The sequence below is a fragment of the Lepisma saccharinum genome, chromosome 1 (assembly GCF_977018435.1).
Source record: "Lepisma saccharinum chromosome 1, izLepSacc3.1, whole genome shotgun sequence".
NCBI lineage: Eukaryota > Metazoa > Arthropoda > Insecta > Zygentoma > Lepismatidae > Lepisma > Lepisma saccharinum.
This window is the reverse complement of record NC_139229.1, coordinates 218102572-218130430: the sequence shown is the minus strand read 5'-3', so window position 1 is coordinate 218130430 and position 27859 is coordinate 218102572. Positions and strand designations below refer to the sequence as shown.

The window sequence follows — 27859 nt, the reverse complement described above, 5'->3', positions numbered from 1 at the left end:
TAATCGCGAAGATGAGGATGAGTGATGAAGTGAAATGGCTTAAGAGACACTCACAAATAACATCAAAGCCGGGATTCGAATCCGGGACCCCTGGCAAGAACGTCTAGTACATATCATCACTTGCTAGAGAAGAGCACACTGTAGACGATTTTTTCCCAAAAACTTCGCATTTTTTAAACTTATTATAATTGATCATGATCACATACGACAGAAGTTCTTAGTTATGATGCAAAGTAATTTAATATTTTTAAAACATCTGTATAATATTTTTATGCACCATCAATTTTGTATTACACTCTACTCTATTCGGTTTATATACATGTAAACATGTAAATTTTGAAATGTAGTAATATACTTAGAACATATTTCACTATACACTGTAAAATAGAAAGACACTGAAGTCTCTCGTCTCGTGAGTTCGCAGGACTTTCTCGTTCTCGTCCGATTTGTAAACACCTGTCCCGTTCTCGTGTCGATCTTGTCTCGTTTTCGTCGTACAAACAACATACATAAAGTGTCACCGTATAAACTTTCACAGCGTATAGCGATCATTAAGGGAAAAAACTTTTCTTAAAGAAATTTTCTGTTTGGCGGCTCGATTAGACGCTACGAACCCTAAAATAACGGCATTTTATCCCAAATGTATGCAACCAGAGTTGTCACTAATTAATTAGCTACGCAATTACGAGAAGCAACATATGTAGTCTATTTATAAATATAGCGGTACCGCCCTACTTCAAGAGCGCAGACTCCTGTTGTGTGCAACATAATACATAAACAAATATTGGCCTCGCACTCGTGACGAAATCGATACGAGACTGTTTTCCAGTATCCAATAGCTCGAGTGTCGAGAAACCGAAATTTAAACACATGTTTTGCTTATGTCTATCCTTCATCCTTGATGCCTACTCGTCACCTACACCACAATAGAGGAGTCCGTTGCTACGGCAACGAATAACTGTCCCACCTCAACGTAAGGCAGGTTATCTCCGCGAGCGGTAACACTTTTTTCCACTACGTTATGTCACAAAAGCATTACAATGAAAAAAAAAATCAGTACATACATTCCGTATAAAAAATACTCCTTGTAAACATGCATTATCTTCGTACGATGTATGCAATAAAGTAAGAAACAAACTAGAAAAGTTACTATAAATATGAAAACAATAATCCACACACCACTAAAATTTTGACAAAGACCCAAATTTTGGTAATTTTGGGCCTAAATTTGCCCTTACACCGCTCTAAGTACGAACCTACACACCCACCCGATGGAAAATTCGGGATAAATCCCTAACACAATACATATGCACAGGAGTGCAGTATCCATAATGCACACACACACATTCCTTGATAAAATGTGACACAGTATTTCCCACTGATATACTAATTTATTTTATATGACCATACCTGATCGTAATCTATAAAGTACAGGGTTTTTTTTCCGCTGACACTTTCCAAAACTCTCTCCATCCAATAATGGAGATTATGTATAATTTCATTCTTCACACAATAATCTAAATGATACAATGGGGGCCTTTTGAGAAGGGAATATGTGTTTTCGAATCCCAATTTCTTCAAAGGAATAAAACATTATGAAGAGAGATCGGTAAACTCACAAATTGTATCTCCAACCTAATTGATGACGTCATCAGTTTAAAGTCTTGACGGAGCATCAGTGTCCTACAGAAAGGGAACATTTGGATGCGTATGTGTTCGTGACTGTACAAACACCTAGTACTCAATGCATCCTCATTTACATTTCAATCAATGTCTACAGACAGATCACATACATTTAGCCAAAAAATGTTGGTTGGTTGGTTGATTTGGGGTTTTAAGTCCACTTTATGCACAGTAAAGCTAATTGGGACTGGACCTACAGTAGGATAAGAACCACTGTGCAATGTACCTCTACCGGGAATCGAACCCAGGACCCCTTGATTACAAGGCGAAAGCGTAACCATTCGAGGCCAATCATGAATTAATGCATATGACAATACATATTTCTATACAAAATGATAACAAAGTGCTAACCCTGATAATCGGGGTTGCTTCACATCTCGTTATTCCATGCACATCCATATATAGGTCACGACTTTAAATCTCGCCAGCCGTCCATGCTTTGGACTTGCTGCACGAGCATAATAAGGCTTCGTTAGTGGGAATGGGATGACAGGGAACATGCAGAGCGAACCTACCTCAAAGCAGAACAATCCGACTGTATCGGTGCATCACGTGGACCACTCGGATGATCGCCAGTAACCTCCGCGGGACACGAAATCACTTGCACTGAGAAGACCGAGCAGAGAGCGACCGTCGCGCCACCAAGGGACCGGAAAGTGAAAGTGGAGGAGCGGGTCCTCCCGAACTCGCCGTTAAAATAAGCAACACGTGGAGGCCGGCCGAAGAGGAAGGATGTCTTTTTCGGATCCTGTGCGATGCTGCGGCCAGAGAAAGAGAGAGACAGAGACGAGATGAGTCGCGGAGAATTTCCCCCTCCCGCTCTCGTCGTCTCGGCAGAGAGCGAGTTGAAGGCCGCCGGTATTATTGATCGGGTCGCCATGGCAACGGCCACCGTCACATGTCCGCCGAGATCAACAGTTGGAAATAAAATCACCTGACGTCACGGCAAACTAACCTATCCTAACGCGGGGCGCACGGACCAAGGCCACGTGACGCGTGTTGAGAGATTATGTAGCGGTGGATGGGGAGGAAAACTTCGGCGGAACTGCACCCGAGAGGGCCCTTGGTTACAGAATTGGGTTTGGGTAGGGGAAGACCCTGATAAAAGGAGCAGATAAGATACAAAGCAATATCTGACGCCAGGAAAGATAAGAGGGTAGACGGGTTTAGGTGGAAAATGTTGAGGTAGGTTTTGTAAGTCACTGTTTTCGAATTTGCTGCTCTCACTCCATAAGACTATTATGTCACAGGACGAGTGTGGGAGGGGGAGCCTTATCGATCCTTTAATGAAACCTTTGATCACGCCGGTGAAAAGGAGAGCGGGGAATGAACAATACGTTTGAAAAATTAAGCTCGAAACCGGCTACCAAGGATTAATCAATTTACTTGTAACTAAGTGACTGTAAACAAGTCATTTTTTTTACTCAGCCCCTTACGCTGAATGATCGGATGCTAACAAAACCTTATTGCCTATATCAATAATTGTGTTGACCTTTATCTAACAAGAGTCCCGCATCATGGTTCGACTTTACTAGGGGAAAGTGGAACAACTTTTATTATTTCGGCCAATGTATCGGACTGGTGGTCACCCAAAATCATGAGGAAATTGGGGAACTGCAAATGAGTAGCGTAACTTTGTCATGAAAACCTATAACCAAGGCCGCCCGCATGATTTTTCTCAGGGGGCAGCAGTGCTTAAAGTGGGGGGGGGAGAGGTGGGATGATGCTTTCCCCTAGTTAAAAGAATTCTCATATAGCATTCCATCACTAGGATAATTTTCATAGGCACTTAATCTGCTGTCTTTTATGGCACCACTCCTTCATATTTTCACTCATATTTTTAAAATTCATGAAAAATATGAGTTATATGAAGTATTGGGGAAGAGAGTGAACCCCTTGGCCCCTCTGCGGGCGCCCTTGCCTACAACACCATACGTCACCCCGTAACTGGTTAGATGATCCCCAAGTTGGCAGGTGGGTGTAAGGCCGGCAGTCGGTAGCTGTTGCGCCATGGGTTAATTTATTAATCGAGAAAACAAGACACATTCGCGCGGGCGATGAGGCGTGGGAGTTACTTTAGATCGCTCCGAGTTCAATGTTGAGAGCTTCCGACCACTGTTTACAGATGGCTTTAAGGCACACTCAGCCCCTTGTCAAAAGAACTCTTGCGATCAATACTGTGGTTCGGATCATATTTTAGATACTTTACTGATAAATAAGCACAAGACACTAACGTCATCAGAGAATTCCTACATTTTTTGCCATCTTTCAGAGGCATTGAAAAGATCTTGCTTTGGAAATTCTATCTAAAATCCACAGTTAATGAGATTATGGAATGCAGATTTTTTAGGTATCGACTACAAGCAATAATAAAGTACTGCTTCTAATTGTTTTTGAGCTACGTCCTTGTTAGTAGGGTACGGATTTGACTTTTTTTTAGCTTTGTGTTAAAATCTACATTTAATGTTTGACAATTATTTCATTCAATAAATGACATCGTTCACAGGTGTCATGTTACTCATATCTGCTCCTGTTGTGATGGTTGGTTGATTAGTTGGTGCTGTGGCAACGATACCTGCCGTAAATTTAGAGCTTTTCATCTGAAATTTTTATAGCTGCCAGATGCCTTCTAGGGACTGAACTGGTATTAAATTTAAACGAAATTGATCCACATATTTCAAGATGGCGGAGAAAACACTGATATTCCCTCTGTTACACTCGCTATACCGTGCTCAGGCACGTATCTAGAAATATGTTTCGGGGGGTCCGAACCAAGTGTCTCAGGAGTAGTAGTAGTAGTAGTAGTAGTAGTAGTAGTAGTAATGTTTAATTTAAAATAATTATATTAAATCAAATTAATACTAATTACAATACATAAATTAATATTATATTATTATTACACGAATAGGTAAAAGACTGTGTAAGAATAGAGATATAACAGCGCATATTCATTACGTAGCTTACCTGTAGTTAAGATCGGAATAATTTACATAAAGACAAGTGACCTGGCAATGAAATTAATGTCAAGTAGATGAATAATTGAATATTTATGGAATTACAAAAATGGTGTTACATGTAGTTTGAGAAAGTAAGTTTCTGATTAATATTTTATGTATATTATTTTGAGTAGTAGTGTACATAAATCTTCTTTGTGATGTCATTCAAAGCCATATGATCCCAATATAATCCTTGCCTTCTAAAAAGTTCAGAGGATATTAATAACCATCCATTATGCAACAAATGCTAATATTTTCATTACTTAATTTTAGTACTTGGTAAGTCCTTCGGGGGGTCCGGACCCCTGGACCCCCATAAATACGTTCTTCCTGTCCTTCAAAGTCGTATGATCCCAATATAATCCGCGTCTTCCAATAAGTTCAGAGGAAATTATACAACAAATGCTAAACGAGTATATTTTCATTATTTAATTTTCGTACTTAATAAGTCTTTGGGGGGGAATCCGGACCCCCTAAATACGTCCTTCCTGTTTTCCAAAGCCGTATGATCCCAATATAATCTTTGTTTTCCGATAAGTTCAGAGGAAATTATACAACAAAAATCTAAACGAATATATTTTTCATTACTTAATTTAAGTACTTGATAAGTCTTTCGGGGGGGGGGGGTCCGGACCCCTGGACCCACCCACCCCTAAATACGTTGGAGCAGAGAAGCTTTACCTAGTCCGATACAGGCTAGATTGCACAAAATTTCTCCTGCTAAGGACAGCCAACAAAAACAAGAAAGTGAATAATACAGCATGGTCGAGGCAAAGGAAGGAGATCAGGTTACGTAGACAGCAAGCTACTTTGTGACACACACACACACACAAAGAAAACGGTAAAATATAAGTGATTTTGCAGAAAAATTCACAAATTTAACTGTTAATCGGACCCAGGACAAATGAGAAAACAAGAATGGTTCAACTAAAGAAATATCTTCAATCTGATTTGGAATATACTTAATTCGACATAATACACTATTCATTTTTTTTCATTCATTGTTTTCTGCCTAATTGGCAGGTTTTTCACTGCAATCTCCAGCTTTCCCTGTTCTCTGCCTTACGCTTCGTAATAGCATACGACCCAGTTAATTTAATATCATCCATAAGCTGATATCTCTTTCTTCCACGGACTTTTCTTCCTTCAACCATTCCCTCCAAGGCATCTCTTAGCAGGCAGTTTCTTCTTAGACAGTGTCCTAACCAGTTTCTTTTCCTCTTCTTGATGGTCTCCAGTATAGATCTTTTTTCACCAACTCTTTTCAGTACGGCTTCGTTTCTTACCTTGTCCGTCCATTTTACACGCTCCATTTTTCGCCATGTCCACATTTCAAAAGCTTCGAGTCGTTTCTCTTCATTTCTTCTCAACGTCCAGGTTTCTGCACCATATAGTGCTACACTCCACACAAAACATTTCACTAATCTCTTCCTTAGACCTATGTCCATGGGTCCACAAAAAAACATTTTTTCTTCTATTGAAAGCTTCTTTTGCTATTGCGATTCTCATTTTCACTTCTTGGTTGCAGCTCATGTCACTGCTTATAGTGCATCCGAGGTACTTGAAGCTATCCACTTGCTGGATTCTTTCACTGTTTGCTCTCACATTAATATTCCTTGGTTTCCGTCCTATAACCATTGCCTTTGTCTTCTTTACATTAATCTTCATCCCATACTGCTCACAGCTGCTGTTTAACTCTTCTAACATACTATTTATGGTTATTTCATCCTCAGCGAATAATGCCATGTCATCAGCAAATCTTATGCAGTTTATTCTTCTTCCTCCTAATTTGACACCTCCTGTGCCCTGGAAACAAGTTTTCACTATATCTTCTAAATAAATATTAAACAAAGTAGGCGATAGGCAGCATCCTTGTCGTACTCCTCTTCCAATTTCACAGCCTTCTGTCATTTCGTCTCCTGTTCTCACTTTAACTCGTTGATTCATGTATAAGTTGCTTAGAAGTCTTCTCTCTTTCCAATCTACACCAATTTTCTTCAGAATTTCTAAAAGTTTAACCCAATTCACTCTATCAAAGGCTTTCTCCAGGTCTACAAATACTACAAACACCTCCTTTCCTTTCTCTAAATATCTTTCCCCAATGGTCCTCAGTAAACCAATTGCATCCCTTGTACCTCTTCCTTTCCTGAAACCAAACTGTTCTCCCTCTAACTCGCCACTGACCTTCGAGTATAGGCGTCTGTTCAGAATTCTTAGAATAATTTTTGCCGAGTGAGATATCAAACTGATTGTCCTGTACTCAGAACATTTTCTGGCATTGCTTTTCTTCTGCAGAGGTACCAAAACAGTCTCCGTGAAATCTTGTGGCCAATCCCCTTTCTCATAGATTTCATTGCATAAGTGCAGTATTTCTCTTTTTCCATCTCCCAGGCATTTGATAAGTTCAACAGGAATTTCATCAGTGCCCGTTGCTTTCCCATTCCTCATTTCTTTGAGTGCTTGCTCAAATTCTATATTAGCCTGTCAATTGTGATCAGTTTCAAATTCATCATTAATTAAAGACTGGTAGAAAAATGTATTAAGGCAAAGAACCTCAAATTATCCATCACAAAAAATGGAAAATGCATGAGAAAACATATTTACAATGAAAAGAGTATGTGTTAGAATATTTCTTACGAATAATCGTGCAAAGTTTATGTTTAAAATTTTGGATTGTGGTAAGTTGTATTAAAACCAAATGTTCATTTGGCAATTGCGGATGCCTTTTCGGCGCCCCCCCCCCAAAACTAAGAAAAAGCTACATTTCTCCTAATCTAACCTTTCATTGAAATATAAGCCGGAATCAGTACTCTGACATATTCCTCTACCAAGTAAAATAAATCCATTCATTCATTCGTATTTAAAATGACAAAATAAAAAAAATAAAAAAAAATAATCAAAATTTATGTGTGTATTTATTTATATCACACCAAGTGTTCACAATAACGAAAGATCGGTTTTTCGTCGATCATTTTTTTTTTAAACCTATAGACCGATTTTGGTTCAATGCTGTACCTTACCAAATTCCAAAAGCATCTAGTTGCTGTAAAAACTCAGTTCAAAAACTCTACTTTTACGACAGTTATTGTGGTCACAAAATTCGCAGGTTTCATTATCAATTTGTAGCTCACGTCACGATCTAGGACTCCCCTCCTCTTTAGCTACTTCTTGAGCTAAAAAAAATGTCTTCTATGAAGAGATATCCAGCTTTCAAAAATGAAAAAGAGAAGACGCGGAAGCCTGTTTCCTTCACATCTTCATCTCCAAGACTTTAGGCCCAGATCTAATCGCCCATGAGTTAAATTTCGTGATAAAACTGTTAACCATATTTGTCGCTTAGCTATATTGTAGATTCGTATCCAGCAGATCTAGTTATTTCAGGAAACCATCTTCCAAAAATAGCATAAATAAGTTCTTAGGAATTCTTATTTCATGAAGTGATTACGAAAGAAAGGGGGATAGGGAAGAGAGAGAGAGAGAGAGAGAGGGGGGGGTGGCAGTGCGGTATTTACATCAATTTACACATATATTTTAAACATTATAATTTATTACATATATTTTATGTATACATGCGACATGAAACTTCTTGCTGTGCATTTCATTTGAATTATTGTTTATTTTACGTCGTATATATGTCAGTTTGGATAATCGCGACGATGAGGATAAATGATGATTAGATGAAATTTATGAGCGGTCACTTACAAAGAAAACCCATGCCTAGGCCGGTACTCGAACCCGAGAACTGTGTATTTGTATTCTGCGCATGTTGAAATGCGTTGAGTATCCAATAAATAAATGAGAATAGGTTTGTGATAACGTTAGGAAGTATGTTGTTGGAATTGCAGCCAGTAAACTGTGGGGAAAACTGACAAAACCAGTGAAGTATTTATGACTTTAATTAACCCTGGGCTTCAGTGTATGGGTCCCCCGTTCGAAAATTTAGCATTTATTCATAACAAATGGATAGTTGGTCTTCTTCAAAAAGTGAGTTAACTCGGCAAATTTTCCTTTTCCTATTCACCTCTAAAATACGCACCAGCGGCAATAACACGACAAAGAATTCCTTTGTGGAAAGGGAAAAAATTGGCGCCACATCTCATAAAGCACTATTACAGTGTCGGCCGCCCAGACAGAGCACGACCAATCACAATCATCCTTGGAAACCAGCCTCTCACCTCCCAACCTATCATCGTACTGTATACACTCCTGCAACCGCATTATTCATATTGATCAGCAAAGCGTATGGAAATATTCAACCAGCTCCGTTCCCAGGAAGAAGAAAAAAACAATATGTCGCCAACTATACTGCAACTGCGCACATGGATCTGTTTCAATTGCATAACGACTCCTTCCCCCCGCACGCGAACCACTACCTGGAGACGAGCGGTGTGCGAGCAAACATCGGTTGCCATGGCTACTTTCTGAACTGCCTCGAGTCAATATTGGCAACATAGCTAACGCTGCTTCAACGCCATATATTCAGTTGAAACAATAACAATTTGCATTTTCTTACTTTGTATTATATGGGGATGAACGATGATAAGATGTAACTGATGAAGGGACACACACACAAACGCACACAGACACACCCCTTTCAGACAGTGATTCTGAACCGGAACCTTTGCTGATGAGATCAGCCAGAGAAAATGAGTGAGGTGGGTATTTTCTTCGGGAGTGGTCATATTTAATATGACACTGATTCCGAACATAGCATGCATATTTGGACTAGAGAAGCATTTTTCGAGTTTTCTTGCCTTTTTGTGGAGGCGGTAACGGGAGCAGACAGGTCTACAAGGCGGCGTTCGCCCCCATTACCTCCTCCGCCGAAGTGGCTGGAGTTTGATGATGATTCGAAATTTCACCAACTTGACGATAGAACTAAATATAATTCATATTCCACACAAGGGAGTTCTTGGTTGCAATCATTTGTTTATTCTGGCTGTGAACTATGATTCAGCTTCATAGACAAGGAAAGTGGATTATGTTGTGCTGTGTTGCCAATGCAGTTTATATTTTACCCATTATTCATACCCAAGACTGAAATGCAAGTTGTTTTTATCTTTTCACATTTGCACATCGCCAAAATCGCCACAATATCACTTTCTATACTGTAACACTAGCGGCCTCCTTCTCTATGAGAAATTTCAAAATGAATTTACGTTGTGTTGGACCAGGCCCGCACCCAGGGGAGGGGCCATAGGGGCCATCATGTCACCCCCCCTCGAACCCTGAAATATTTAAATGTGAACCTATAAAAAACTATGAAAATAACATCGCCGATTTTTCAAATTTGTAAAAATTTCAATTTCGTTCTTGCATAAATGAATGTCTTTCTTTTGTAGAAGTCTCCAGCCTGCAATATTGGGTAGTTTTAGTTTTATAATCATTGATGCAAGGCTACCAGACGCCATTCATCAATTTAGTCAGGACCGTGTGTTACTTTTAATCCCTGTCCCGACATTTTCGAACTGCAGTCGTGATGCGAAAATGACTCATTATTTTTTCTTTTGTTAACTCACATTTAGACATACATGTTCTTTATTGTAATAATAATTGCTAATACGCAACATTTAATTTATGAATATATTATTTTCTAAGACATAGAATTATCGTGACTTTTCAATGGCGCTCGCATAAGAAAATGAAGGAAATTTGAAAACATTGTTAATTTGCGGAACGCAGAGCTATTTGAACTATTTTGTAATCTCTCTCTCTCTCTCTCTCTATATATATATATATATATATTAATATATATATATATATATATATATATATTAATATATATATATATATATATATATATATAAATAAATAACCCTCTATACCTAAACCCTCTTGCCCAGCATCTCTACCATGATGCATTCACTGGATATTCGCTGTTACGTGGGATCTTACCGTGAATGCAGTAGGACCCAGATGATAGAGCAAGAGGGTTTAGGTTTAGGTCCCCCCACAATCACCCTATTCAACCCCTAGCTAGTGGCGTGGAAGGACACAAGGGATGTTGAGTGCTGCCCAACTCACCTCTCGGTCAGTCAGTCTGGTGTTGATATCCTGGTTCGGCTTCGTGCTGTGATGCCCACAATATGCAGGGTGTTTCCGGGCTGATGATACAAACTTTCAGGAATGATGGAGAAGGGCACATATATCAATTTGAGATAAGGAACCCTGGTCCGGAAACGACTTAGTCGAAAGTTATAAGCGAAAATCGGTGGATGAAGATGTAATACTTTCATTACCTGCACAAGTTTCACGAGCTGCTACATTCACAACAGTTGTTCAAAGTAGTGTCCCCCAGCTTCGCTGCAGGCATAACATCGTCGCACAAAGTCCTGGCGTACCCGCTGGAACAACAACGGGGTCGTTCCAACAATGTTACAGACAGCGAGAATTCTTGCCATGAGATCCTCTTCAGTCTACTACAGGTGCCAGAACTTTGTGCGACGCCACTTTGAACATCTGTTATGAATGTAGCAGCTCGTGAAACTTGTGCAGGTAATGAAAGTATTACATCTTCATCCACCGATTTTCGCTTATAACTTTCGACTAAGTCGTTTCCGGATCAGGGTTCCTTATCTCAAATTAATACATGTGCCCTTCTCCATCATTCCTGAAAGTTTGTATCATCAGCCGGAAACACCCTGTGTATGTATATATCTATATATATATCTATCTATCTATCTATATATATATATATATATACATATATATATATATATATATATATACACACACACACACACATACATACATACATACATACATACATACATACATACATACATACATACATACATACACACACATACATACATATAATTTCGGGTCTGGCCCCTCCCTCAAAACAATTCTGGGTACGGGCCTGTGTTGGATACTTTGATCTACAACGTTGCGATATCATTCGAAACAAAAGTCTTTTTTCAAAAGTTTCTTTCTCAACATGAAGATCCCGTTTAGAGTTAATAAGAATAGCATAGTACATAGATATTAGGATTGCAGCTGTAGTAAGGAAACAACAATTTGAAACAAACATACACACACACACACACGCACAAGTAGACAGACACAGAGAGAGGGGGAGAAGAGCTTACTCCAGGCTGAAATATTCGTTACACAACCCGTCTCCTCCTCCACTAGTCCATAAAATCTTCTAATAATCCAAAATCGTATTAATAGATTCTACCATTATGTAGGGAGAAGTTTTAATTACCAGAAGATAATAGAATATTTAGCACTCATTACTACAATCAGACAAATTTTTACTCTTATTGGTTCCCAGCATCCCTTTTAGGGAGATTTCACACCAAAGTGGCAAGTGACACGAGTCACTTGAGGATTTCACCAATTGAACACAGGGTTGTGCGGCCTGTCATGCAGCAACTGTGTGGAATGTTGCTCTTGATTGGTTCGTTCATAAGCGACATGTGTCGCTTGTCCTTTCAGTCTGATACCTTTCTTAAACATCTAGAATATATTCTACAACATAAAATGTAACATTTATTCTAGACGAGAATTATTTAGATATGGGTTTGGTAAGGTAAAAACCAAAACGGTAGTATGAAATAAGTGTTAAAAGTAACAAAAAAAGGAGAAAGAAGACAGCATATTTCTTCTCGAGTCATCTATTTCCAAGGGTTATGAAATGTGTGACAAGTTGCAATTTTTCGAAAGGGCTTCGATTTCAAATATCGAAATGAAATTAAATATTTGAACTATATTTTTTAAATACAATGTAATCATTACGTGACTTTCAATATATAAAAGAGAAAGAGCATTGAATTATTCTTAACTACAGATTAGATCGCGAGTAGTTTTGCAATTAAAACTTTAGAATGTTCCCCTACATTTACTCAAAAATAATTACACAATTGAAAAAAAATAGTTCCACTTTATATTCCAACAATTATAGTCATCCTGAGTATTACAAGAAAAAACCTCAAAAACTTAGTATAAGATAGGGTCCACATATGCCATGCGTGTAAGGAAGTGCATTATATCAATTGATACTACTATAGAAAATATGAAATGATACACAGGGTGTCACTAAAACATGTAATCGGAAGTATTAACTAATCAGCAATTCGGTTACCTGTTCTTGAGTCACCCTGTATAATGACAGTATATTTACAGATGGCGGTCACGAGTATGCATACGCAATTGGCTATTCATTGGTGTTCAAAATTAAAGGACACGTTGCAAGGGACAGCAGTCACTGCGCTGTGAGGAAATGAACAAAATGAATTTAAGTCATTTAAACACATTACAAGGTTTGGTCAGTTCTGAAAGATATAACGTCCACTCTATCAAAAGAACTGATCGGATCTCTTGGAAAGTTATACAAGCTGAGACCCATCACAGGCAGCTTCATTTGGATTAATGTCTGGGGAACATGGTGGCCACCATGTTGTGGAAATCGCGTCAAGATTAATTCAAGGCGATCGTTCTTAATGAATGCGTGCAGCGACTTATCCCTTCTTTAGTCGATTATCCTTAACTTTTGAACAATTGCAAAACGAGCATAAACGAGGTACGTACCAGGTGAGGGCGTATCAAGAGGAATCTGGTCAGTAGATGTAGCTACTTCTGCGACCTTTTGAAGAAATTGCAATATATGCTCGTCTGCTGTGCGTTGCCTGGATTAGTAATCTGAAAAGAAATTAACAAGACGTAAGTATCTCCAATACGAAAGTGTCCCTAATTTTTTTACATTGTAAAATTTCATACAACAAACACATGAAATGATTCTTTTGACTTCTTCGTATTTTTTAACAACACAGGCTGAAAATCATATCGAGACATTATTTATTTGCGTACGAAATTAGGCGGACGTCAGAATTAGTTTGTTGTCATATCGATGCTGGGAGACATCTGTGTCAATAGGTTTTCGGAAGATCAGGAATGACAATGGTATGCGCCTGGACCAGTGAACAATGCATAGTGATTCGAAATCGGCGATTCGTGGCTATTGTTCGCTTTGCCTTTCTAATTACGTGGCACCTACACATTTTCGCCTACCCACCTAGTTTCGTGGAGGCTGGTATACCAGATGCTCCAGAAATAATTGAGGGGTTACAGAAATTTATTGCAAGTTAATTATTGAACTTACGTTAATGAAACCAGTCCTAAACTATCGAGGGACGCAAACAATTTGTGCGTGTATCTTTTGTTAAGCTGAGCGTTCGCTTTCCTGCCGCTAGGCGACACTCAAATCACCCACATCACTCACAATGTTCTGTTCAATGATTTGGTCCCCAAGATTACCGGACCTTACACCGTGTGACTTATTTTTGTGGGGTTTCATCAAAGACAGGGTATACGTATTCATCACACCGATACCGCGTGATATCGCAGCCCCAAGGGAGCGTATCATCGCAGCGATAGACACTATCGACAGACAGGCCCATGTCGATGCGAGTGTGTCAAAAAGTAGACAATTGTGTTGATGTGTGCCGTGTCACTCGTGTGCACACATTGAAAATTTGCAGGTGTCAAAGAAAAAAAACTGTTTGTGTTCCTCGTTCGTTCTGGACTGGTTTCGTTAACATAAGTTCAATAATTTACTTGCAATAAATTTTTGTAACCCCTCAATTGTTTCTGAAACACCCGGTATTAAAAGCATCAATGGCCTGCCAGGAAGTTTTTCGCCGAACGGGGCGTGGTTTGTAGTGTCGAAATCCACTGCAGCTGTTCAATACTGCTTAATATTTAAATATTAATACCGGCAGTAGGAGGAGCCTTAAAACAAGAAAACATTCAAGCCGAAAACAAAAAAGCTTGCAATAAATTTTTCTTTAGTTCAAGCTACCTCTCGAACCTTTGAAGGAAGAGATTTTTTGAGAATGTACATTTCCACTTTGACATGAAAAACGTTTTAAATCCATTCATTTTACGGATAATGACACAAACGTGAAATGTGCAAAATATCTCTGCGATATTTGTTTTGGTTCTCGAGAAACACGTCATCAAACACCGCTGAAATTCACCTCCTACGTCACCGATTTAAAAACGTCCCCTGCACAGACGTCCCCTGCACTGTGAAAGTTTATACTGATAAGCCTTTGCATACGTTGTTAATTCTATATTTTTCGAGACTTGGGACGAGAACGAGAATTGGCCTCCGAAATCGAGACGGATGTTTATAAATCGAGATGAGACTGTCAATGAGACATTTACAAATAAACACGAGACAGACATTTACAACTCTCAACGAGATTGAGACCAAGGCTGCCATGTCTCGTCTCGATAGGATCCTTAGTGCTGAGGTTGTGAACCAACCAATTAATGCGTTCGGGTTAAATAGATGAGGCGGCTTTTTTCGCAGTACAAAATTCAAAATATATCGTACCATTTCAGTATGGGATATAATGTTATACACATGGGCATAAGGCGGGGTTTAACTTTTGGTATGATTAGGGTTCCTTTATTTCGTAAGCTTGTTGGGGAGCAGGAGGTAAGGAGGTGCTGGACCCGACAAAGTTGTGAGTAGGTAGTCACGAAGTCACGCTACTTAGAATTGATACTTTTCTGTTCATCTTGTGTCACTTCGTTCTTAAAAAACAAATTTCTTTAAGATGACTCGAGGGGGAAAATACTGATTTGACAGTCCCAATGTAGTTTCTTATCACAGACATTCCGAAACTATCAGGAAATTGCAGACTTTTTATCTGCAGTCCCATCTGGTGTGTGGAATTACGTAATTTCCTTCCCATTCGTATCCCGTCCTATACGTCTCTAATTTAAGAGAATGAAATAAGTCCGAAGAAATTTTTATGAACAAGCTGATCGAACAGGCAATCTGGTAATTTTATACTGAACCAAAAAGGTTAAATACGCCCATGGTTATACACATTATTTCCTTGTAATAATTATACATAAAGTAAGTATTGATATGTACTGTGCAACTGATCTAATCTTCTCAGTGCATTTTCTCTCATCTGCACAAAAATATTTGATCATAATTTGCGCAACACAAATGAAAGACAAACTGAAATTGTTTTATGGAAAGGAAAGTAATAGGCTTTATAAATAAAGTGAAGAATGTGAAAATTCTTATTTTGCGTTATATAGGTTACGGTAAATTTCGATAAATATAAGTTTAAAATACATTTTTGCAAGTTTGATCAGCAACCAATTTTACAAGCAATATTTTTCGCATGGCTTGAGAACACGCACGCAGCAGAACCCTTTCATTTATCTTGAACGTGAGCAACAGGGATATTTCATAGAAGAATAATCATTACAAAGCATAGCTTTCCTTTCCACTATCGCTCCTTCTTCCATAATTTAAATCTGTACAGATTTGTAAAACTGCTGCACGTGTTCGCTACCCCCAGTGTAGGCTACCCCCAGTAAACGCTCGAAGCAGACGACAAACGATAAACTGAACGCAAAGAAACGCGAGAACTTGCAGGGGTCATTTTTCCAGGGTGTAGTTTTTAAAATTGTTGTAAAAAAATTAAGTCCACTTAGAGTGGTCACAATAAAGTTCAAAATCGCATCTCTTCGACTCGCGAAATCCGATTGTATGCAACGACAATTAAATTTTGTACACTTTGTACTTTTTTTAAAAATACATATTAAAATGTATATTTGAGCCGTACTCAAAATCACAATTTTACAAGTGATTTCCTGTAAGGTTAACATTTTACACTGAATTTGCCACAAATAAACTTTTTCAGGTGCAAGAGGAGCACGAATCACTTGGCGCTAAGTCTGGGCTGTACAGGAGATGATCAAATTGTTCTCAGTCAAATCTCACGACGAGGTCTTGCGTTTGGACTAGTTTGCGGTAGGGTATTGTTATGCATAGTGTCGCAATAGCATCCGTGGCTTTTCAAAGGGGATCACGCATGCGCACAGTCGTGACCACAGCGCTACAGTAACTATATTTGAATGTTATGCACAGACGGTAGCATTCAATGGTGAGAGGAGACAGAAACAGATGCTTCGTTCTGAGAAGTTCTGCAAAAATGCTGGAAATTACATGAGAGGGTAATTGGAAGCATGCAGAATCCATGGCCAATAAAATGATTTCATAATGATTTTTCGTTTATTTTTATAGCCAATCGGAAGTAGTTTTTTCGCTACGCTTTTTACTTTCAATCAGTCATCAAATAACATCTAAATGGAAAAGACTAGTGTTTGAACCTGATATGTGTCTAACTGCATTTATTCTACACTTGAATGATTTAATCCAATTCCATTATTATAACTTATGCTCCAAAAATAGGTCCATACATTAAGTATTATAATGTGATCTTTTGGGATATTAACTCTATAATAAAACATATGATGATTTAAAGATAAGCTTAAAGTGCTATTTTTTTAAAGCAAAGGTATACACTCTGATAAGCACAGGTTCATCATTAAGAAACAAAATTATAAAATTACACTATATTTTAAACAACACAAATCATACAGGAACAAACCCAAACACACATACAGGAGAATTTATATATACAATACACAAAATATAATAGGATCTGTTCTGAATATTTACACAATTTATTGTAATTTCATATATTTTTAATGAACAATTTTATCGTCATGATTAAAGAAAAGAGATGTAAAAGGACAGAAATTAACATAAAAACAAGAAAAGGAAGTAATACATAATGTATGTCTGTTATATTAAATTAGAGAGCCGCAATGGTCTAGTAGGTAGGGTGTCTGACTGCCACGCGGGATACCCGGGTTGGGTGATCTAAGCTTGAAAATTGTCCGGCCTTGTCCCAGCATAAAGCCGCTCTGGGGATCACCCAGCCTCAAATCAATGGTTAGCTGGAAGCAACCCTGGGGGGTAAAGGTGTCTTCATGGTACGGTGCTATGTACAGGGGAAACTTTACATTTTACCTTTTGTTATATTAACAGCATTAAGTTACTTTGTTTTGAAGACGAGTATGTTATACCTAGGTAAATCAATATTAAGAACGTATTTCTTATAACTGGTGGTTATTTTCAAAGACATGGTTTCGATACTTTCTCTCTGCTACTTGAGAGGATATACCTTTCAGTTCTGATCAGTCCAGTGAAAGAAAGATAGAAGTGTCTTCCCCCACCCAGTACTTTCCGCTCCCGCTTCATTAATCCCGGTCGACATGTCCTTTGGAGCATTGCATGTAGGTCGATCCTCATGACAAGGGCAGGTGCATCGCAGCAAAATCCATCGCAAGAGCAAGTTGAAGGCAAGGGAGAATCTTGGTATTGTTTATTACGCCTTAACCAGTTTGTGACCAACCAGGAAACAGACTACACCGCTGGAACATGATGCTCAAATGCATGAATGTGGCAGCTGGCTCGCAGCTTGCATATGTTCAAAGAAAAATTGAACACATTTTAACCTCATTCCGTTTCCTTTATTGTGCCCAATAATATATTTATAAAGATCATTTTGCTTTTACAGTGTGTTTTAAAAGTCCTGCAGGATTCTTAAAACCTATAACTTTTAAAGAAATAGGTATATTACAACGAAATATTGTTTGTTACACAGAGAAAACTTTAAAATGAATGTTAAATGTTTGATGTAGTTTGTTCATCGCCAGATCTCCAGCTGGTCACCATTCACGTCCAAAACACTCTTGCAATCTTCGTTTGAATCAGAGAATTGAGTTCTGACGATGCTCGTCCCGAATGTTGTGAATCACATCACGTATCTTGAACACACACTGAGCTTTTTCCTGCATCTTGGGATCACGTGATCGCGTGATCATCTGCACACACCTCATTCAGTAATGTGGGCAGAACGTACTTATAAATTTTTCTCTGTGTAAAAAAAAAAACATTTCGTTGTAATAAACCTATTACTTTAAAGTTATAGCTTTTTAGAATCCTGCAGCACTTTTAAAACACTCTGTATTTTCTCTTTGGTTCCAACTTAAGAATATTGTTGTTACTAATTTCGCCTCATGTTACATGTGCAGTCCATCAAAGTCCGGCTGATGCAATTCCGGAATTTTCTCATGGACTGGTCCAAAATTTACCAGTTGCTCAGATTACATTTTGTCAAATGCATGTAAACAAAGTGAAATTCCCCATCCAAAACTCCAACAGATTTTCAGAAAGATGGAACACCGTCCCATTATGACCTACTTGTGCGATTATGGATGCAAACAGTGGTTCGTTCATCGCAAATACATTACTATAAAACTTTGTTATTTAACGTCGCTTTCCTACACTTCTGGCTAATCGCAACGATGAGGTTGGGTGAAGATTTGATGAAATTGAGGAAAGAACACTCATACCAAGGCCGGGGTTGAAAGGTGGAGAGGGATCCTAAATCGGCTACTGACATCATAAGCCCCGCATTTCAAAAGTCCAGAATTTATGGGTTGTCGAGACCGTGCTTTTCCCCTACTTTAGCAAGTGATGACGTCACTTAAAATTCCCAATACTCTAGTACATTTAGACAACATTAGAATAATTGCAGAATACGCATTATGTGAAACTACATAACTTCTCTTTTGAGACCAAGTTGTACAACTAAACAAGCAAACTACTCATACGAGGTGCTATTAAACACGTATCACCATACATTTTGATGTATTAACCACGTAGATTATGTCTTGTTACTGGAGTGATGCTTTACTTTCTTCTTGGCTAAAACTGTTAAAAGAGTTTAAAATAGATCTGTAAAATTAAATGCAGAATCATGCCACATGAAAAATTGATCAGAAAAAGACAAGATTTGTGGATAAAATGAACATATACAATGTTCACCCTTCCGTCATAGTCTTCATAACGGGTTTGTCTCACTCTTTGACAACCCTAAGTCCGAAGATTTACTGCTACAGAAGTGTAGCTTTTCTAAAACTCAGAATCGATGCATGTGTTGGTATGTACATAAATCGAGGTAGAAAAACAGCACTTCCCTATTGTTCTCAAGAATTTGGAGATGTCCCAACGTGTCATTCACAACCATAATTCTGGTCTCCCCGATGGAGCAGTGGTAGCATTGTCGGCTTGTAATCAAGGGGTCCCGGGTTCGATACCCAGTGGAGGCACATAGTGGTTCGGATCCCACTTTAAACTGTAGGTCCAGTCCCGATTTCCCTTACTGTGCATAAAGTGAACGTAAAACAAATCAACCAACGAACAACCATATTTCTAGCCGGTCTTCTTGGCGGAGTGGTCAGCACAGCGCGCTACGATGCCAGTGGACTCGGGTTCGAATCTAGGCCTGGTCATGGGTGTTGTTTGTGAGTCCCTTTCTCATCTTCGCGATTAGCCAAAAGTTGCAGAAATGCGTAGTTAAATAAACTCAATCAATAAGAAAACATATTTCTAGTTTATATAATTTTAATTAATGAATTATACTCACCCGTTACTTAGTTGAACTGGGAACGCTGCACGGCCTCTGGATTCTGGAATGAAAAATAAAAAAAGTATGAAACCTTTTGCAATGAAAGAGTAACGATTGCAATGTTTTAAAAATACAGACAGTGGCACAAATATAAAACACGTACTATAACTTCAAGGTTTCCTGTTTGTATGTTTGTGATTATCTTTTCATCCTTTTCATCTCTTAGGACCTTTCGTTCTCATCTGTGCGATTAGCCTAAAGTGGCAGAAAAGGGAAGTAAGTATGTCAATCAACATTGAGGTTTACATGCTTGGATAGAAACAGGTAACCTGGACGAAAGTCGGGCGCTCTGTATTCATTCTTCGCCGTGACATACAAGCAACCAAATATACTTAAGTGTTGGGCGCGGATGCATAAATGCTAGGATAAATATCCAAGAAATTCCACTTTGCTTAGCCATGAATAAAATGAAAGAATATGTGTTTCTTATTTTACGTAGCTTTTCTGCCTCTGTGGCTGATAGCGACGATGAGGATGAATGATAAATTTGATAAGATCGTGAAGGGGCACACAGAAAGACACACCAATGCTGAGGCTGGGACTCGACCCGAAGTCGGAATCTTAGGTGGAGAGATAACGATAGTCGCTATCTCAATTCTTTTGTTTTTAGTGCATTTACGGATGTTTTTGACTAAATCTTTCAAAAATTGTGTTGAAAAAGTAGAGGGCATTAGAGAACACACTTCTGCCCAAACGGTAAGTTTCTAGATTCGACGCTATGGGCTGTTAATGTGCTACCACTGAAAAACTCCCGTATGGCGACCGAGTTTCAATGATGGAATTGTCTTGTAACTTTGGGTATGTTGTTCAGAGATAGGACACAACCACCAATTTTCAGCTTGTTATTTCAATTTTCTTTACTCTGGTTCATTCTTCCTATACTCAGTCGACTACTCAACGCGCTAGTCCTCCGAGGTGGTTAAATGAAATAAGGGAATGAGTACGTATACACAGCATATTTGATACGAAGGTTAAAGTTTATACCATTGAGTGTATTGCGTGTTTATTTCTTATTCTTCGTAAAGATGGAACATATTACTATAAGATTTTGAATATTAAGCTTAGCGGTTGATTGAACCTTAGCTATGAAAGAATAATACTGAAAATGAGTAAAATATTGAAGACGTTTAGAGTAAAAACAAATTCTTTTCTGTGTTGAACCGAATAAGAAGCCCCTACGTCACACGACAATGTAGACAGCCGGTAGGCTACATGTCCTTTGCTCCTGGAAGGAGCCATCATTGGCCATCATTCTTGGTTCGACTGCAGGAAACGGCAACTGCGAAAATTAAAGCCTTTCATCGGTTGCCAAGAAAGCGGTTGCCACGGCAACGAGCCGAAGAAGCGGTTGTTTACAAGGCAGCACTCGGAGGAGATCGTACGCATCACGGCGGCGGACGGAAACTGGTCGCCATGGAAACCACTGGATGAGAAGCTGCTGCGGAATTTCGAAGTGATGCGTTTCTGAAATGTATTTGAGATTTGGGACCGTTGCATTCATATTAATAAAATAATATATAAATTGTAAAATCCTTTGGGTTGTAATTACTTCATATCTTCCTTACTTTCAAGTTACTTTTTGTGGATACTACCGGGACGATACCGACGCCATCGAGATCGGAACGTGACTGTAAAATCAGCACGTCACTTACTGTACGAAAGTATAGAATGTTTCCGATTTTAATAAATTTGAAATTAAAATTTCACTCAAATCAAAATTGCTTTCGTATACGACTTACTCATGCCATAGAGGCGCTGTTGTGTGTTTCTAGATACACCAAACGCCGCGGTGCGAAGCGCTTCGTTTCTCGGGTGACGTGTTGTCAGGGAATTGAGTTCAGTGACTTCCTACACTGGAACCCGCTACTTCTTCATTTCACGTAGCTACCCAATTGTCCTCCCGGTGAACACTGAAACATTTTCGAACTCCCGTCGGAGATCGAACCTGGGGACCCTTGATTACAAGGCGACAGCACTATCGGAGAGGCCGTGAACTAATAATGAACTCCAAGAGCTAGATAATAGGCCAACGTAAAGGTGTTGATAAGTTCTGTCGGTCCATGAGATAGAATCATTCATTAACTGTATCTCACGAAATACATCAGCTAGCGGCACATATTTTGGAAAGATAACTTAGGGCGACATGGAACACTTACTTTTCTCCGCTAATTTGTCAAAAGCAGCGATGGTCTCATGGAGACCACTGTGCTCTGAACCTTTTTACATAATTACGTGATCGAAGTGATCCTCACAATAATGAGTACCGTATTTCACTATCGACATATCCGTAGGTATGGGAGATCCGTATTAATGGTTACAAATATTTCGCCAAGACAGGCTTGCGAAGGGTACCCGGTTTATATTTTACTGCTTTTCGTTTCAGTCTCTTTGTTTCTCCAATGCGGTGCTAAGGCGTATACATATAGATGCCGGTGTCTTCAGAGTAACGCTTAATTCCAAACAATTGCGCAACCGACGACGGGACCACGGCCCCAACTTGTTGCGAATCAAAAAGTAAAATGCTCAATTTTATGATAATTGTACAAGGGAATGAATAGGGCTACCTTCGTGTTGGATGGGCTTGACAACACGATTCGACTTCTACAACGAAACGAAGATAAATCTGTAGCTGCAGCACCAGCTGAATAATCGCGATATTCTCCATGATGAATTGCGAACTGAGCAAGCATCGGGCACATTATTGTGGCGTTAACGGTGGCATACGGTCCGACTACTTTAGTCACCACCATCGAGGCTAGTGCGCTTGCGCTAACTGGACGAGTCCATTGGCAAAATAGGGGTGGCGGATGCAAGTGGAACGCAGACGATGAAACAGGTTTTGCGTTAGTGGGAATCATGGACGCAAGTGCTCATGCGCTAACTGGACGAGTCCAGTGGCAAAATAGGGGTGACACCTGCAAGTGGTACGCAGAAGGGAGAGTAGGTTCTGGGTTAGTGGGAAGAATGGATGCAAGTGCGCATGCGCTAACTGGACAGGTCCAGTGGACAAATATGGGCAGCGGCTGCAAGTGGAACGCAAACGGAGAAACAAGTTCGCGAAAAGTCGTCTGCTCCTGACAAAAAACTGAAGTTTCGAGCCTAACATATAGCGAATAATATTAAACAGCTGAACGCGTACAACGAAATATTCACCTGGAACCTGCCACGTACTTTCGCGCAGGACTTCTACCTACACTCCCTTTTGAGTTTAGAATCGTCCACTCAAACTAGGCACGTTTTTCACTGCCAGACAGTACATTAAAAAGGACAATTTTCAAAATCAGTGTTATTTTAAGTCCACTTTATGCTCAGTTAGACCTACAGTATATAGTGGGATCTCAGCTACTGTGCAATGTGCCGGAAGTCGAATCTCTTGTTTACAGGGTGACAGTCTTAAGCCAGTCTCACACGACAGTAGTTTCGTTCTCACTTCGCCATCGACTTCTAGCTTCGTTACTTAACGATCGTGTGAGAGCTTTCTCTTATTCAGATCCCGACAGAATTAGAAACCGTCTCTAAACCATCGTTCATACCATAGAACTACCAATCAGAATTGAGGAGCACACTGGCCAGATGAAGTAGAAGAAGAAGGGCGATAGATGTTCGACTGTTTATTCAAGGCAGCTTAAAGAAGAAATAGATTCGACTAATGCAAATGATCGGGGCGAATATTTTATTTGTTGAGTGAAGAGTCTACTACTTATTAATGTTTTAAATAAATAGTTCGTATGTCTAAATTTCCTACTGTGATTCTGTTATTTTGCTTTTACAACCGACGCGAATACTATTTTGAAGTAAACAGTAGACACTGTACAGCCACATACGTATGTACTATTTTGTTTGTTGGCCTGTAACAAATAGACTGTACTGTGTGTAGCACCACAGTAATTTAATCTGCTAGTGTTGTAATGATATATAAGTTAAAATTGTAATTAGCTCTTCATGGACTTCAAAGTAAATTTTACAATAAGTATTTTAGGAGCAAGGAAGTGTCAATGAAATGTAAATATAATATGGTAACTTAATGTAAACACAACAATTTTCGCACTTCGAATGTTGTGAAGTTTATGTAATTTAATTGATTAGTTCGTATTGGGGGATATATTTCAAAACCGTATGAGAAGGGTTTCTTTAGAATATACAACTTTATCGTAATATACGGGTAATGCAACTTTATGCTGTGTGTCCGTAAAGTGATATATCAACTTGAAATAACATATGTTATATATTCACATTCACTGCCAAGGGTACATGTTCTACATTTTTCAACAGTGTCAATGTTATTCTCTAATTCTTTTAAAAGAAAACATTATTTTCCCAAATCTTCAGCAGTTATTAGCATCTAAACTTGCGAAGTGGTATGCCGTGTTTGTGCAGTCGCCATTTTTAAAGATGCGATTTTAAGGATCGTGTGAGACCCCTTTTGCTGCCTTCGCGAACTGAAGACGTAAAATATCTTATGGTAGTTTCGAGTCGGAGGTGGGTAGGGAAATGAGGACCTATTTAACCACCGTGTGAGACTGGCTTTACCATTATCTCATCGAAGAGGCCCTCCGATGATAGTAGTAGTACTAGTGTGATGGCCGCTATTTTGAAGCGCACAACACACTCAACACCGACAAAATAAATTATTTTCAGTTTTTAACAATTTTGATTCTTCATAGATTACATACATATACATTACATACATATACATTGTATACATAAATACACCAGCTGCAGTTCCAGAGGTGACAATTCCGAATGCCACCGCAGCTAAGAAAAGAATGACAATGCTTTAGGATTAAAAGTACACGAAAGTGAAGCACATCACCTTGTTTCTATTAGAATTCTTGTCCATTTCCATATGTCACATACACAGCTTTACGTTTAAACTGAACACAAGTTAATCGTTTACACCACGTTGCAATCTTATCAAACGGCGTCTACCTCAACTTTAAGCAGGTTTTCTAAAACACGTTTCATTCCTGTTTCACGTCTGTGACAACTCAACTCATGACATACACGTTCGAAAACTTGACCTGACACAACATACATACATTCCAACTGCATGCGACAACTAATGTCAAGACTGATTACGTTACAACGAAAATAATAGGAAAAAAGGAGATTCTGGTATGAATTTTACAATAAAATAAAAGTGCTTATTTTCCAAGAACAAGAATTAATTTGAATTAGTTTGAATTTGAACGCCTTCGGAGCGCTCTTAAAACAAATTGATGAAGTAAGTTTTGGAAATAAAATCCTCGTCTTTCTGAGATGTGTTTAAAATAAATAATGATAAACTTTGACAATTTTAGATGCCGCATCGAAGTCTTTGAAATGTGAGAACTGGTAAAATGGGCATTAAAAACAAAATAAATTGAAATAAATTGTGAAATTATATGTAGGGCCTTGCTTATTTGAGGATCATTAAATATGAGTGAGAACATGTAAAAATTATTTTAAAAAATAGCATGGAGAGTAAGTATTGGGGTTTGTACCTACACTTTTAGATGCACCACTTAAATATGTCTCGGCCGAGAATCGAACCCGGGACAGTTTTGTTGGGGAGAAACATGTATGTGATGGTAAAATAGCTTGAAATTACAAACGAAATTAAAAGGAATGATTAAAGATGATATTCTTCTGGGAAGTTTGTGTTGCTGAGGAACAATCACAACAGATATGTTTGAAAAACAGTTGAAATCTTGGTAAAATTACACCAATGAAAGCTTTCAACGTACGCGCTAAACACCATTTGCATCAAATGAGCTGAAAAGATAGATGCAAGTACACAAAGTCCAGAAAAAAGAAACACTACAGAATTGACATAAAGCAGAATGTCAAAACGCCAATACGAATTGATTACAGATATCGACCTATTCGTCGTACCCGGAAGAGCAAAACATACAAACACACATGCACATAGATACCGCAGCATAGCGCTCGATTGGGTTTGCGTCTCGCGTGATAAATTAGCTGTTTCAAACCCCAATCGAACGAACGCTTGCGATACCATCAGAACAGACAAGAAAATAAGGAAGCAGTTAAAATAAAAATGGTCTGAACGACACTCACGGCAGCGTGAACGAAAAGTGCCGACCTAGGACAAAATTATGGATCCACGCAAGCCCAGCCTTGACCTACCTCAACGGCGGCAGCCAACAACAAGCTAATTCCGTTCCAAACAGAATGCGCCGAGAGCCGATTCAGGTAGGGGCGTTCCGTATCCAAGCAACTGCCCGGTACCTTCGCTGCATCTCGTGTCTCGGCGTCAATAGTACTCGCCCACACGTACCGGAGCTACCTGAACGGAGGAGGGGGGTGAGAAAGACCTCCCTCCACGCCAAGTGGAGAAGTTGGTCTGCATGGAGATTTACGACACGGATTTAAAGTTCCTCCTAACAAACCGAATATTCGAAATGCAAAATAATAGGAGTAACTTCTACAGGAACATTTGGCCCTGGGGAAGGATCTGACACGCGCATACACATACACACATACAAATATCGTGTAGTCCCAAAATTTTCAGATGGTGTACGGTAAGTTTCAGAAATGTTTAAGCGGAGAGCATCTTTTCAATAACATTGGATCATATATTTCCATTAAAATGGATGAAATCAATTAACTCCACAACAAATTGTCACTCATGTTAGAATACTAGACACCCATGAATAACATAAAAGTGGCATATTACAATTGTCGCGTTTAACAAAAGGAGTGTTTATTGTCGTCAATTGTTGCGGGAAAGAGAAACAAGAATATTGTCCAGACTTCACACGAGGCCTTACTCGGTACTTCGAAATCTATAGTCATGACCAGTTTTGATGACAAAAATCAGATCTCATATTACTCGACACCTGTACAAAGAGACCAACTAAGCTAGCAAATCTCTGCTAAAAATAACTGTATATTATGCTCATTTAATCAAAACTATTGTAGCTGTAAAAATATAGCAATAGAATGCTGACATCCATCATGTATTGATTCCCTTTCCCCCTCTAAACATTATGTTGCCGATCTTTCTAAACCACAGGTATTTGACCATAATAAGCTCACTGGAGTAATGGTCACATTACATAAGTAAATACGATTTATATACTACGTACCGAAGGTAGAATGTATACGCATTATAGCAGAGGGTATACGCTAACGAATAAGGTAAACCAGTAGGTATACGGTGTTTACCTCCGTATAACCTCACCTACTCCAAAGGCAGGAAGACAGAAAAAGTAGTGAGACAAAACTAAGAGCTGGGAAAAAGTTATGGAGGCAGAAATTGGAGAGAAGGAGAAACGTAAACGCAGAAAGGGAAAATAAAAGATAGAGATGATGCACAAAGGAAAAAGAAGCGGAAAAGTAGAGGGACAAAAGGGAAGAGAAGGAAAGTTAGAGAGGCAGAGATTAAAAGAGGTAGAGTAGTAGAAAGGGAAAAGGGCGAGGTAGAGAGAAGAAGTAGGAAAACATATGGAGGCATAGAAGGAAGCGATGGCGAAGTTTGGAGAGGCAGAATATGGTCAAAAAGAGAGAGATGCTGAAAGTAAAAAGAAGAGGAAATGTTGAGAGAGAGAGACAGAAAGGGTAGAGAGGCGGAGATGAAAAGCGGGGTCAGAGTGGGGAATGTCCGCGCGCACGATCAGAGCACTGCAAGCAATATATGCGAGGGTAGAATTCGGAGTAACATGCGAATGAAACCAAGTCTCGGCACTGCAGCCTTCGCTCAGGGGACTTAAACAAGGATGCATACTATCACCAGTGCTATTCTCACTGTTCATAGATTGGGTAGCGCATGAAATTAAAATGGACCAGGATTCTACCCCATGTATAGGAGCGCAAAGT

At 39.0% G+C, this 27859-nt stretch overlaps 1 protein-coding gene across 2 annotated transcripts in view; it reads right to left on the bottom strand.

The window, feature by feature from the left end:
* Positions 1 to 27859, bottom strand: part of Blimp-1 (PR domain zinc finger protein 1) — a 215120-nt gene that overhangs the window by 65099 nt on the left and 122162 nt on the right. The window contains exons 4-5 of one of the 2 annotated variants that reach the window (XM_083112127.1): positions 19997 to 20039; positions 13215 to 13325 (exon numbers count right to left, since the gene is read on the bottom strand). The gene's annotated coding sequence lies outside the window, so the exon portion shown is untranslated. Of the gene's footprint in view, positions 1 to 2198; positions 2347 to 13214; positions 13326 to 19996; positions 20040 to 27859 lie in introns of those variants that run through there. The other variant, XM_083112129.1, reaches the window with a different exon arrangement.